The 12,147-nt window shown below is 44.7% G+C and overlaps 4 non-coding genes across 4 annotated transcripts; 2 read left to right on the top strand and 2 right to left on the bottom strand.

The window, feature by feature from the left end:
- Positions 1–4,482: 4,482 nt before the first annotated feature.
- Positions 4,483–4,553, top strand: trnag-gcc (transfer RNA glycine (anticodon GCC)). Its single transcript has one exon. It is a non-coding gene; the product is annotated as a tRNA-Gly (tRNA).
- Positions 4,554–5,197: 644 nt separating this feature from the next.
- trnal-cag (transfer RNA leucine (anticodon CAG)) lies at positions 5,198–5,280 on the bottom strand. Its single transcript has one exon. It is a non-coding gene; the product is annotated as a tRNA-Leu (tRNA).
- A 144-nt stretch (positions 5,281–5,424) lies between these two features.
- trnag-gcc (transfer RNA glycine (anticodon GCC)) lies at positions 5,425–5,495 on the top strand. The gene has a single exon. It is a non-coding gene; the product is annotated as a tRNA-Gly (tRNA).
- Positions 5,496–6,139: 644 nt separating this feature from the next.
- On the bottom strand, positions 6,140–6,222 carry trnal-cag (transfer RNA leucine (anticodon CAG)). The gene has a single exon. It is a non-coding gene; the product is annotated as a tRNA-Leu (tRNA).
- Between the last annotated feature and the right edge of the window lie 5,925 nt (positions 6,223–12,147).

Genomic DNA, 12,147 nt, shown 5'->3' with positions numbered 1-12,147 from the left:
GTTCTGGACATAGACAGGTTCTACAATATGGTGACAGAAACCCTCACCTGCACCAAGTGTAGAGCCACCCATGTGTCCTGGAGTCAGACTGTCCTGCAACAGCTGGATCTGGCCCACCGGTCTGAGTTCAGGGTCATCCTCACGCAAAAGTGAGTAAGCTCTCTTTGAACATGCATTTGCAATCTGATCTTCATATGTACTTTTTGTAAAATATTTTTAAATATGTATTGTCTTGCTGTGACCAAGGTATGCCTGTGACATCCGGGTTATTCGACTGCTGCGGGAGCGAAGCCTGGGCAACAGCCCCACACGGGTTGTTAAACAGCTGAAAGAGAACCACAGCGAGGAGTGGCTGCAGCGCCTGGCCCGTTACACCACAGAATGTGTAGACGTCCTGAACCGCCCCAGTCTGCTACCCATCACCTTCCAGGAACCCCCAGAACCTGCAGTGGTGCCAAGCTGGAAGTGGCTCCTCACTGTTTACAGCCAGGACATCCTGACAAGGCTGGATGACATCAAGGCCAGGATAACCTCGACATTTGGATCAGTTTTAAAGTTAGATTCTACCAAAAAGGTTAGAGGAAGTCTTGTTTAAATTATGCTGCTGTTCTGAAACATGTTGGGTAACACACATTCACAGAGGGCTTCTAAATCATGTGTGTTGCAGATCACCAAGAAGCTGGCCGGGACAGCCAAGGGAACAGGACTCTGGCTCACCTCTGTCGGCAATGAGCTGGGTCAGGTGCTGATCAGTGTGCTGACATCTCAAGAGGGACCTGGGCTGGACCTGATGGCTGCTGACCTGGTCAAGAGATACCAGAAGGCAGGTGTGGATCCCCCTGTCGTGATGTATGTCGACTGTGGGTGCTGCATTGAGGCTGGGGAAACCAAGCTGAAGACCAGGTTCAGCGGGTGGCCAGATCTCCATATAAGGCTGGACATCTGGCATTTTATGCGACGGATCGCCTTGGGATGCACTACAGACGCCCATCAGTTGTATCCCATCTTTATGTCACGGCTGTCAGCATGCATCTTTGAGTGGGATGCAGCTGATGTTGCTCTGCTACGCAGAGCAAAAAGGGAGCTGCTTATGTCCCAGGGTCTGCCTGCACTGTCAGATGGAGAAGTCAGCAAACACCTGACAAAGGAGGAGCTGGCTCTCCATTGCCGGAGGAGGACCCATGGAGAGGAGGCCACTGTCTGCCTCATTGAGCAGCTGCTAAGAGAGCTCATGGGGAACAGTGGCAACGACTCCCTCGGTGTTCCTCTCCTCGACAGGGAAAGGATGGAGCACATCTGGCGGGTCCAGAAGAAGCATGTCAGGTGCATCCAGGACCTCCCTGGTGTAGCACTGTATGCAGAGACGGGGAGCATAACCAAAGGGGGTGTGCTTCTCAAGACCTACAGATGTGCCAGAGGCTCCACTTCTCTGGAGTCCTTTCATCTACACCTGAACCGCTTCATCCCAGGTTTGTGTCAGTTATGCATATTGCGTACATGTTAAGAAGGAATATTCAATGTATTTGTGTGTTTCCTAAATAGCGTTGTATCTATTTTTAGGGACCAGTGCCAACAGCCTGAACTTCCAGATATATCTTCTGGAAGGGCTTAACAGGTGGAATCAGGACCGGGCCACTGCTTCCTTGCCATCAGGCCAGTCATCACTCCGCACCTACACAGGAGACCTGGTTCACAGCGTTAACAGGAACTACGAGAAACTGTTTGGCAGAAAGGTGGTCCCCACGTTCTCTCCGCCTTCGCGTTACACTGGTAAGACATATTACAATCCATAACACTGCAGTAATTTTTCCACAGTCTTAGTCTCTGTTTTTGAACTTTATTATTCCCTTCATCTCAATTTTTAAGGAGAGCTCATAGGAGTTCAGTACCTGTTCCGGCAGACTGGTCAGGCACTGCAGGAGATGCACCCTGACTTGGATGAGACAGCACAGCTACTGGAAGACCTCAATGTGGAGGATGAGGGGTTCTGCGACCTCATGGAGGACCCCACAGTGTTAGACCGGGAGGTCCTTCAGTCACCAAGCTCCTCACTAGAGACCTCTGCCCCCTCCACCCTGACCGCCAGTGTGGCTTCTGGCTCCTCCACCCTGATCTCCAGCACCTCCCTTCTGTGCTCCACCTCCTCCTCTAACCAGGTCTCTGCCTCCTCCATCCTGGCACCTGACGTTGCCAGAGCAGACACTCCCTCTACAGAGGCTGAAGCTGCTTGTCGGGATGAGGATGAAGATAGAGAGATAGTAAGTGCCATTCTATATTTTATCTGATCATTTTTTAAACCAGTTAATACAGGGTTGGACACACATCTATTTAAATGTTTACTTTCAGACTCTTTACACATATTAGAGCAACAAATATTTATTAAATCAACAGTAGACAATAATTACACACAAAATGAGAGCTTTGCAATAGTAATTTTTTGTTAACAATTCTCATCATCATTTGTATAGGCTGTTGACGACCGAAGCGTGCCAGGATTCCAACACGTGGACAAGCTGGCGGAGTACCTGGTGGAGCTCCGGGGTCAGACAGCCCTGAGTCTGACCAACCAGCAGGCCAGCACAATCATTGCGCTTTGGCAGAGCCTGGACAAGGGAGACAAGGAGCGGGTGGTATATGCTGCTCGTCACCAGACAAGACTCTTAAGTGGCCGCTTCCGAACACCTAAGAAGCCCACCCACACTCCTGGTGTGGAGAGCACCACCAGATGTGTGCTGGGAGCAAGTAGCTCACCTGCTCAGTGGCCTGACTGCTGCCGGCTGGTGGAGACCATCTTCATCAGGCTCTGCACCATCCACCCCAGCCCCAAAAAAAAAGGCAGGGGAGCCCTGTCAAGATGGTCTCTGATCCTCCAGGACTACCACAAGATCAGGCAGCTTGTGCTGGGGAATAGCACGGTGATGCAGGGAACAACACTGCAGCTAGTGGAGGTGAACCAGACCACCCTCATTCAGTGGCACAACGACAGACAGAAAAGGCAGGAGCTGTCTGTGCTGGTCCAGGGCATTGCATTGCCTCCACCCCTCCCTGAAGCTGAGGAGCCTCTCCTGGAGGCCAGGACCGTCTGCAGAACTTGTGCAACTGAGGGAAGAACATCAGTACAAGCTGCCAGAGAGCACAGCAGGTCAGGCAAAGCAGAGGCAGACTTCTGTTGGGCTACACCCTATCAGACCCAAGGCAGCAGTGAAGAGGCAGCTGTTTGCCACACCTCCAGTGCCTGGACCCTCCCTGCAGTTGGCACCACACATCCTCCTACCAGCAGCCCCAATGTTCCAGCCAATGATGCAGGCAGTACCAATGCTACAGCCAGTAGCAATGGTCCAGGGCACCACCCCGCTGTCTGTCGCCCCTGCCGCTGATCCTGGAACCATCCCAAAGAGGCCATACAGGCGAACTGTGCAGTCAAACACCTGCAAGAAGTGTGGCCAGTTCCGCACAAATGAGACAGGGCATAGTCAATACAGGGGCAGAGTCTTCTGCCCTCAAACTGAGACTGTCTCCAAAGAGGAGTGGTTGGAGGAAATGAGGAGGAGGTTCCTTAAATAATGTTAATAGTTTGAGTGTTTTGTGTTGTACATAGTTGTGTGTTGAATGTTGTAAATAGTTGAATGATATATTTTACATTTTGAAAATTTGAATTTAATATATTTCCTGTTCTTACAATTGCGTTTTTGAGAAAAATAAATATTTTGAAATGTCAAAATTTTCTTGGTTTCTTTTTTATGTGTACTTTGTCAGGAGAGTTCAACTTAAAAACACTGGCACAGAATAGTTAACACATTTGATTGATTTATGAATTTTTATATAAACAGCAAATATTTAAGTGAATAATACTAATAATAATAGTATAATAATAATAGTATAATAATAATAGTATAATAATACTAATTTATGCATTTTATTTATATAGTGCTTTTCAGGGTACTCAAGGACAACATAAATCTTAAGATGACACCGAATGACAGAACATCATGTTATAAATCAGAGTAAAAACAATTGCTAAAAAAAATTACTGAAAAGGAAAACGGCGCTGACTGGATTCGATCCCGCGATCTTCCACGTACAGCTAATAGAAAATAATGCAATACAAAATGCAACATTTTCGTATGTTTAAAAGCTCCAAAATCTCCTTCCATAAATGCAAGAAGTAAGAAATATCTCCAAATTCCCGTTTTTTCTTTCCTTTCTTCATTTTTTCCCTTTTCCTTCCTTTTCTCTTCCCTTTTCTTCTTCCCCCTTCTCCCCTCTTCTTCCCCTTCTTAGACAGACGATTGTTCCCCAGCCTGAACGCAGCGCCTTAGACCGCTCGGCCATCCTGACTGGAGCTCAAAGACAGACAGACAGACTTGAAGGGGCAGCCGCCGCAAACCTTACTCGTTTGCGCCTTTAATTGTCGGCGGTAAGCGGAGACGCGTGCGCTGCCTGTCAGCCAATTTCCGGGGGTCAAAAGCACCCTTTGAACTTGCATTGGTGGTTCAGTGGTAGAATTCTCGCCTGCCACGCGGGAGGCCCGGGTTCGATTCCCGGCCAATGCAGCAAGCTTTTCAATCTCCGGCTCACGCAAGCAAAAGCCGCCAAGCTCAAGGGTTGCCACGACCGCAAAGGCAACAATGGCATTGTAAAGCAACTCATCATCCTCATCACAGCGTTGTTCTACCGGCAGGTTAATCAAAGGTGTCAACGTGGTTTCCGTAGCGTTTGGATGGTGCTCACCCTGTGAATGGACGGTTGTAGCCGCCACGTCACACTTTCCTCAACCTTCAATTCTGATTGGACAACTAAGGCATGCTGAGGTCTGTTATTTCTTGGATAACAGGACCGTTTGGCGCGAGAGACTGCCGTTGCACATCCAGTCATATCACTCCGCCGTTAACCAGTCCTCCCCATCTTGTTGACTTCCAATCAGAGTAACTAGCGGCACCTTGTGACGCACACAATTTACCGCAGACAAACGCCGGGCTGAGTGAGGTTCGAAAGATGGAAGCTTTTCCCAATGTCACTTTTCATGTGTTTTCCGAGAGCAACAAAGGTTTGAATGCTGCTTGCAGGTGGGGCCATTCTGTGACAGTGAGTTTGTTGATTTATTGGTGGATGTTTATCCGGCGATGATCACAGTTGTCTCGCCTTGTGGTTTGCCAGCACTACATGACCTGGTCCGACTGCCGTCCAAAACCTTGGATGTCAGAAGTGGGATTCGAACCCACGCCTCCAGGGGAGACTGCGACCTGAACGCAGCGCCTTAGACCGCTCGGCCATCCTGACTGGAGCTCAAAGACAGACAGACAGACTTGAAGGGGCAGCCGCCGCAAACCTTACTCGTTTGCGCCTTTAATTGTCGGCGGTAAGCGGAGACGCGTGCGCTGCCTGTCAGCCAATTTCCGGGGGTCAAAAGCGCCCTTTGAACTTGCATTGGTGGTTCAGTGGTAGAATTCTCGCCTGCCACGCGGGAGGCCCGGGTTCGATTCCCGGCCAATGCAGCAAGCTTTTCAATCTCCGGCTCACGCAAGCAAAAGCCGCCAAGCTCAAGGGTTGCCACGACCGCAAAGGCAACAATGGCATTGTAAAGCAACTCATCATCCTCATCACAGCGTTGTTCTACCGGCAGGTTAATCAAAGGTGTCAACGTGGTTTCCGTAGCGTTTGGATGGTGCTCACCCTGTGAATGGACGGTTGTAGCCGCCACGTCACACTTTCCTCAACCTTCAATTCTGATTGGACAACTAAGGCATGCTGAGGTCTGTTATTTCTTGGATAACAGGACCGTTTGGCGCGAGAGACTGCCGTTGCACATCCAGTCATATCACTCCGCCGTTAACCAGTCCTCCCCATCTTGTTGACTTCCAATCAGAGTAACTAGCGGCACCTTGTGACGCACACAATTTACCGCAGACAAACGCCGGGCTGAGTGAGGTTCGAAAGATGGAAGCTTTTCCCAATGTCACTTTTCATGTGTTTTCCGAGAGCAACAAAGGTTTGAATGCTGCTTGCAGGTGGGGCCATTCTGTGACAGTGAGTTTGTTGATTTATTGGTGGATGTTTATCCGGCGATGATCACAGTTGTCTCGCCTTGTGGTTTGCCAGCACTACATGACCTGGTCCGACTGCCGTCCAAAACCTTGGATGTCAGAAGTGGGATTCGAACCCACGCCTCCAGGGGAGACTGCGACCTGAACGCAGCGCCTTAGACCGCTCGGCCATCCTGACTGGAGCTCAAAGACAGACAGACAGACTTGAAGGGGCAGCCGCCGCAAACCTTACTCGTTTGCGCCTTTAATTGTCGGCGGTAAGCGGAGACGCGTGCGCTGCCTGTCAGCCAATTTCCGGGGGTCAAAAGCGCCCTTTGAACTTGCATTGGTGGTTCAGTGGTAGAATTCTCGCCTGTTAATACAATAAGCCGGACGCTATCAAAGCTAACAAGTTATTCAAATCTCCTCAAGCGACATGGTGAGTATCAGCCATCCTGACTCAAGTTCTTCTTCTTCTTCTTCTTCTTCTTCTTCTGAGTTTCCGGTAGACTGGATGCCTTTCAGCACATTGCTGCCTCTCACAGGTTGGAATTAGATTGTCGTTTGTAGTGATTCTATTTCCATAGGTGTAATCCTGTCGCGGCGATGAATTCAATGACTGCTTTCACAATCCTTTACTGATTCTCGGTAGGATTCAGCAGGCTTTTCATTGAATCCGTCTTTGTACCCAGATGTGATATGTGATACTGCATCATATAGCCTTTCTCTTTCTTCCATGTAACATTTGCATTCCATGAGTGTTTCACAGTTTGTTGTTTTCTGCAAGTTCCACACAATCCATCTTCATGTTTGCCCATCTTTGCCAAGTCCCATGCCAGCCCACAGTGTCCCAGTCTCAGTCTAGTCATAACAACTGTGTGCCTTCTCTCACTCCCTAAATAACAATGTTCTTTCTTTACACTATTTTGTATAGCGAAGTAATGACGCCCCTTCTTTTCATTTTCCCACTCTTTCTGCCACACAGCTGTTATATTTCTCTTGATAATGGATCTGTACTCATATGTCCCAATGGGTACTCTCACAGCTATATCTCTCTTCAGTGCCTTTTTGGCTGCCATATCAGCTGCCTCATTCCCTTCCACCCCCACATGAGCTGGCACCCAAAAAAAACCCATCGAATCTCCTGCCTGCTCAATCCTATATAACATAATCAACAGCTCCACCACAAGGTCTGACCGGACTCCCAGCTTGCATTCTCTAAGTGTCATCAGAACTGAAGCCGAATCTGAACATATGACTGCTCGCCTCGGCTTCACCTCCTCAATCCACTGCAATGCCCATATTATAGCCATTAATTCTGTTGTAAAGACTGAAACCCCCTCGGACAGTCGTTTGTATTTTATAATTTCCAAATCTGGAATGCAAAAGGCAAATCCTGATTTTCCAGTTTTGGGGTCTTGGGCCCCATCTGTATACATTTGAAGATAATGTTCCCAGTTATTCTTTAGCCTTTCCCACACTATGTCACCATAAGCAGTATTATCATGTTTTCTTATTGTTTGTAAGACACTGAAGTCTATTTCTGGTGTGGGTAAAATCCACGGTGGTACAACTGGCCAGTGAATTATAGGAGCCACCCCTTCCTCACCCAACTCCAGCCATTCCATCTCTTTATTCGTCTTGAAAATGAAACGCTCCTTCTTCACTTTTGCTCCGCCCCATTCCCATGCATTTTCCAGAACTAATTTTACTGGGTAATCAAATGTGTCAACTTGGTTTCCATAGTGTTTGGGTGCACCCGTTTCAAATGTTATCACTCGATTGAATGGGCGTTATCAGTGGTTATCAGCCTTATAGATATGGGTTAGAAGGGGCCTGCTACACCTACTAGTAGGTTCAGAAGGCCGTTATCATCTATTCACATGGTTGATCACTGATACGAATACAAGAAGACTCCAGATCCAGTCCAAGAGGAATCCAGCTCACCACTAAACCTGAAGTCTGGTGGATAACGTGGTATTTTCAGGTAAGATGATTTAAAATGAGAGCATTTAAACTGTGATTATTTAGTCAATAAGCGAAAACAATACAGAAAAATAGTTTTAAGGTGACGTGACATGAGTGTTGACATGAGATAAACGTTTTGCAATTGCATTTGCTAGATATTACATGCTTTACCGATCTTTTTGTGGTGCTAGCTTGAAGTTACTGCAAAAAGGTTAGCTTGTATCGTAGCTAAGCGGTTAGCATTACCAGTTAGCATGTTTTTACGTGTCTGCTTTGAGGTTTTCGGTGATGTTAGGTTGATGTTATTACAAAAATATTAGCTTTTGTCGTGGCTAATTGGTAAACTAAGTAATTACTAGTTAAGTAATAAAACGATTAATTGCACCCCGAGTTTCCCCTTAAATTTCCCCATTAGCTTCAAAGTTAGCCTGTAAAAATAACTTTTTCCACACTGTAAGACAATGTTACATATATATTCTGTATCTGCTCGTTCCAATGCTTCATTGAAGCTATATCGTACTCATATTGAGTGAAATATTCAAACCCAAGACGCCTTTTTTATGGCTGCACCGATAGCATTAGGCTACATCAAATGGAAAAGTCCAGATGTCTTGAGCATAATTATACACATTTCCATGTAATTCAGCCTGACATGTTTGGTATCTTTGGAAACCTTGGGATCTTGACTAGAATTTAAAATAAAGTTCTGTGGGTTTGAACAAAGCTTGGCTGCATTTGATCCCGCATGAGGAACCTTAGGGTGGAAGTTTAATCGGGCTGCTCCTCTACTAGCACACCTGTCACCTGTGAGTGTAAGCTAGAAGCTTACAATGACATTTACATTCATGCAAAAGATGAACACTGCCAAATTATTAGAAATACCTTAGCTTGTTTACCTATATGTTGATATCAGGGCTGTGGTGGCTCTGTTGTATTTTTGTAAGTGAGCAATGACGTAGGCTAACATAAACATTCATTGCTGTCCTCAACCTTGAACTTGAAAAATAAAACCCAAAGGCACAGGTCTGTCTGTCTGTCTGCCTGCCTGCCTGCCTGTCTGTCTGTCTGTCTGTCTGCCTGCCTGCTTGCCTGCCCGCGTAATATCTCTTTACTTGACTTTTTTCGTCTCCCTTTACAGCTCCAATTCCCAGTTGTGTCCCTGTCAGTCCCAGGACTTCTGTGGTAAGTTTGTTTTATTACTTACCATGCACTATGTCTATGTTGAACAATTCAAAATTAGGTGTTGGACCAAGCTGCATAGAGCGAGTGTGCCCTTTCTCAAATATGTCTTGTGCAAGTTTCTCTCTGTTTATGTTTCAGGTTGAAGATGGCTCAGAGAGGTAAGGCTTACAGTTGCTAATCTAGAAGCATTAGGCTAGTGTGTATGAGAAAGATGGCATGGTATGCAAAATCCACACTTACCCTCAACACTGTCTTTTTTATTACTGATTTATTACTGACTAGCTTTTTCTTTGTTTGTTGTTACTCAACAAGAGAAAACAGAGATTTGTGAGGAGCAAAGGGAAACTTTGAAATCCTTTTTTAAGGAGGGAATGAAACGTGTTGGTTCACCCTTAATATCAAGAGCTGCATCAGCTACTGGTTTGGAAACCTGTCATAGAAGTAAGGTTTACTTTAGTGCTGCACTAACAATCAACATGTCAAATAAATACATAATTCTGTTGTACTGCTTGTACAAATTACAAAATGGAACAAGTGTTCTTGTTAAATTTCAGTTTAATTGGTGTAATACCATTTCATTATTTTTGTTTTCTCTTTCAGAACTGGATTGGAAACTATTACTATACATTTTTAATTTTTTGTTACTATTAGTGAAGATTATAGAATGGTGGTAAACTTGACATTTAGTAATATTTTGGAATCTTCCATACACATTCCATGAGGTTCATATTTGGTGATTGAAAAAAATAAATAATTTATGGCTTATGTTAGGGTCATGTTATTCTAAGCATTTTATGAATATCTCCATCTGCCTGGGAAACAAACATTTAGAGTAATCCTGGTTTTGTATCTAGTGCTACAAAAAAGAGTTTAGGTCAGCAACAACCAGGGAATAAATAATGTACTTAGAAATTCTTAACACAAATGCTGAAAGATACACAAGGTCCCACATTCATATTCATACAGCCTTCATAAATGCAGAGCACCAGGTTGATACACTTATACTATTACTATTTTATTATAATACTTTATACAATAATGAACTGATTTTGCAGATATCAATTCAATTCCATCATTTCATGGAAACTTCAATTATGAGTAATCAAACAAGAACCAGGCTGGAACTAGAACCAACCTTTGGGCATGCTGGGTATGTGGTCCCATCATCTAACTGTGGGCAAACATCTACCAAACTTCTTTGTTGGAAGTGGTGATGCCTAAACTCGGATATGGATTCTCCCACCAGGGCTCTGTAGAGTGTGTTAACCTACGGTATAAGCAGCAGTCACTGAAAACATTACTGTTTCATATACTTAGATCTCCCACATAAAGGCCAAGGTGATACTTGACATGGTTCACTAAGAAGTTGTTATTTTTATAAAAAAGATCAATAATCATTTTGCATGCAACTATATAATCCTAGATGGTTCCATAAAGGTTTACTTTTAGTTGTGATAATTAATGATGTAGTACAATCAAGGAAGAAGGTGTGTAATCATATCACATCCACTCAACTCATCCACCACCGAACATAACCAAGGACTACTATAAAGACTACCATATCAACACAGGCAAAATTATTTGAGTGTGTCACCTATAACCTAATGTTTGTTATTATTGGAATCAGCAAACAGAGAAAGGCACAGAAAATAATTTTCAAAAAAGCATCACAAATTTGATGAATTCCTTATAGGAAATCATTGCTCCACATTTAATAGGATTGGATTCCTTAACCTGTCAAGAAAATGAAATACATTAATATTTTTTCAATGTAAAATGACAAACCTGTGTTGACAATGACCTTCATGTACACAGCATGGGTGTCATGGCCTTCAGGTATATATAGGAATAACCCCAGGGAGGATAGCTCATAGTCGGCATTCTGTAAGAAAGATTGCTAGCTCTAACAGAGTTTTTAAAACAACAAACTCAAGAAGACACCAACAGTTAATACTACATAGTGCTAAAACAATTAGAAGAATCTAATGAATCTATTTAAAATTACTGTGAGCGCATGCTATTGTTCTTACATTCCACTTATCAGGAAGGTGCAGTGAATTTTTGTGAGTCCTCTTCAGACAAGCCTCACAAAAGACTGCAGTGGTGCTACACTCCAAGCACCTATAATCAGCATGTTCTAGGCAGACAACACACTGGGTAGTGATTGGTGCTGAACATTCAAACGACACCTTAAGCATGTCATCCTTGACTGCATCCCAGGCATTCAGCTCTCTCTTCTTTGCCTTACTGTATGCAGTCTCAGAACATGAACTACAGCTCAGTGCCACATCATCAGGTTCAGTCTGTTGAGGTGTAATAGATGTGGAAGGGTCCGAAGGACCTGTCTGTCTGGAGCTGGGCTGGGGAAGGCCTTGACTAAGGTAAGATACCTTTGCATGGCCAGCGATACACCTCCTCACCACCTTTATCTTAACGCTCCTGAAGCGTGCGCTCTTAACTGCTTTTCCCATATCTGAAATCAAAATATTTGGCAATTACTAGATAAAGCATTCCTCTTCAGATGAATATACGTATATATATATTGGAAGTCCACTCCCTACTTCTTATCACAGCCTAAAAGGCAGAAACACATCAGTGAACATGGGATGCAAATGCAATGAGGGATATGTATTTGGTGCCTCTATTTATGCACATGATAGATAGATAGATAGATAGATAGATAGATAGATAGATAGATAGATAGATAGATAGACAGACAGACAGAGAGACACTCTCTCTATGCAGCTTGGCCCAAAACCTAATTTTGAATTGTTTAACATAGACATAGTGCATGGTAAGTTATAAAACAAACTTACCACAGAAGTCCTGGGACTGACAGGGACACAACTGGGAATTGGAGCTGTAAAGGGAGACGAAAAAAGTCAAGTAAAGAGATATTACGCAGGCAGGCAAGCAGGCAGGCAGACAGACAGACAGACAGACAGGCACGCAGACAGACAGACAGGCAGGCAGG

The sequence above is a fragment of the Centroberyx gerrardi genome, chromosome 4 (assembly GCF_048128805.1).
Source record: "Centroberyx gerrardi isolate f3 chromosome 4, fCenGer3.hap1.cur.20231027, whole genome shotgun sequence".
Classification (NCBI taxonomy): domain Eukaryota; kingdom Metazoa; phylum Chordata; class Actinopteri; order Beryciformes; family Berycidae; genus Centroberyx; species Centroberyx gerrardi.
The sequence above is the reverse complement of the archived record's forward strand: the minus strand, read 5'-3'. Positions and strand labels throughout refer to the sequence as shown.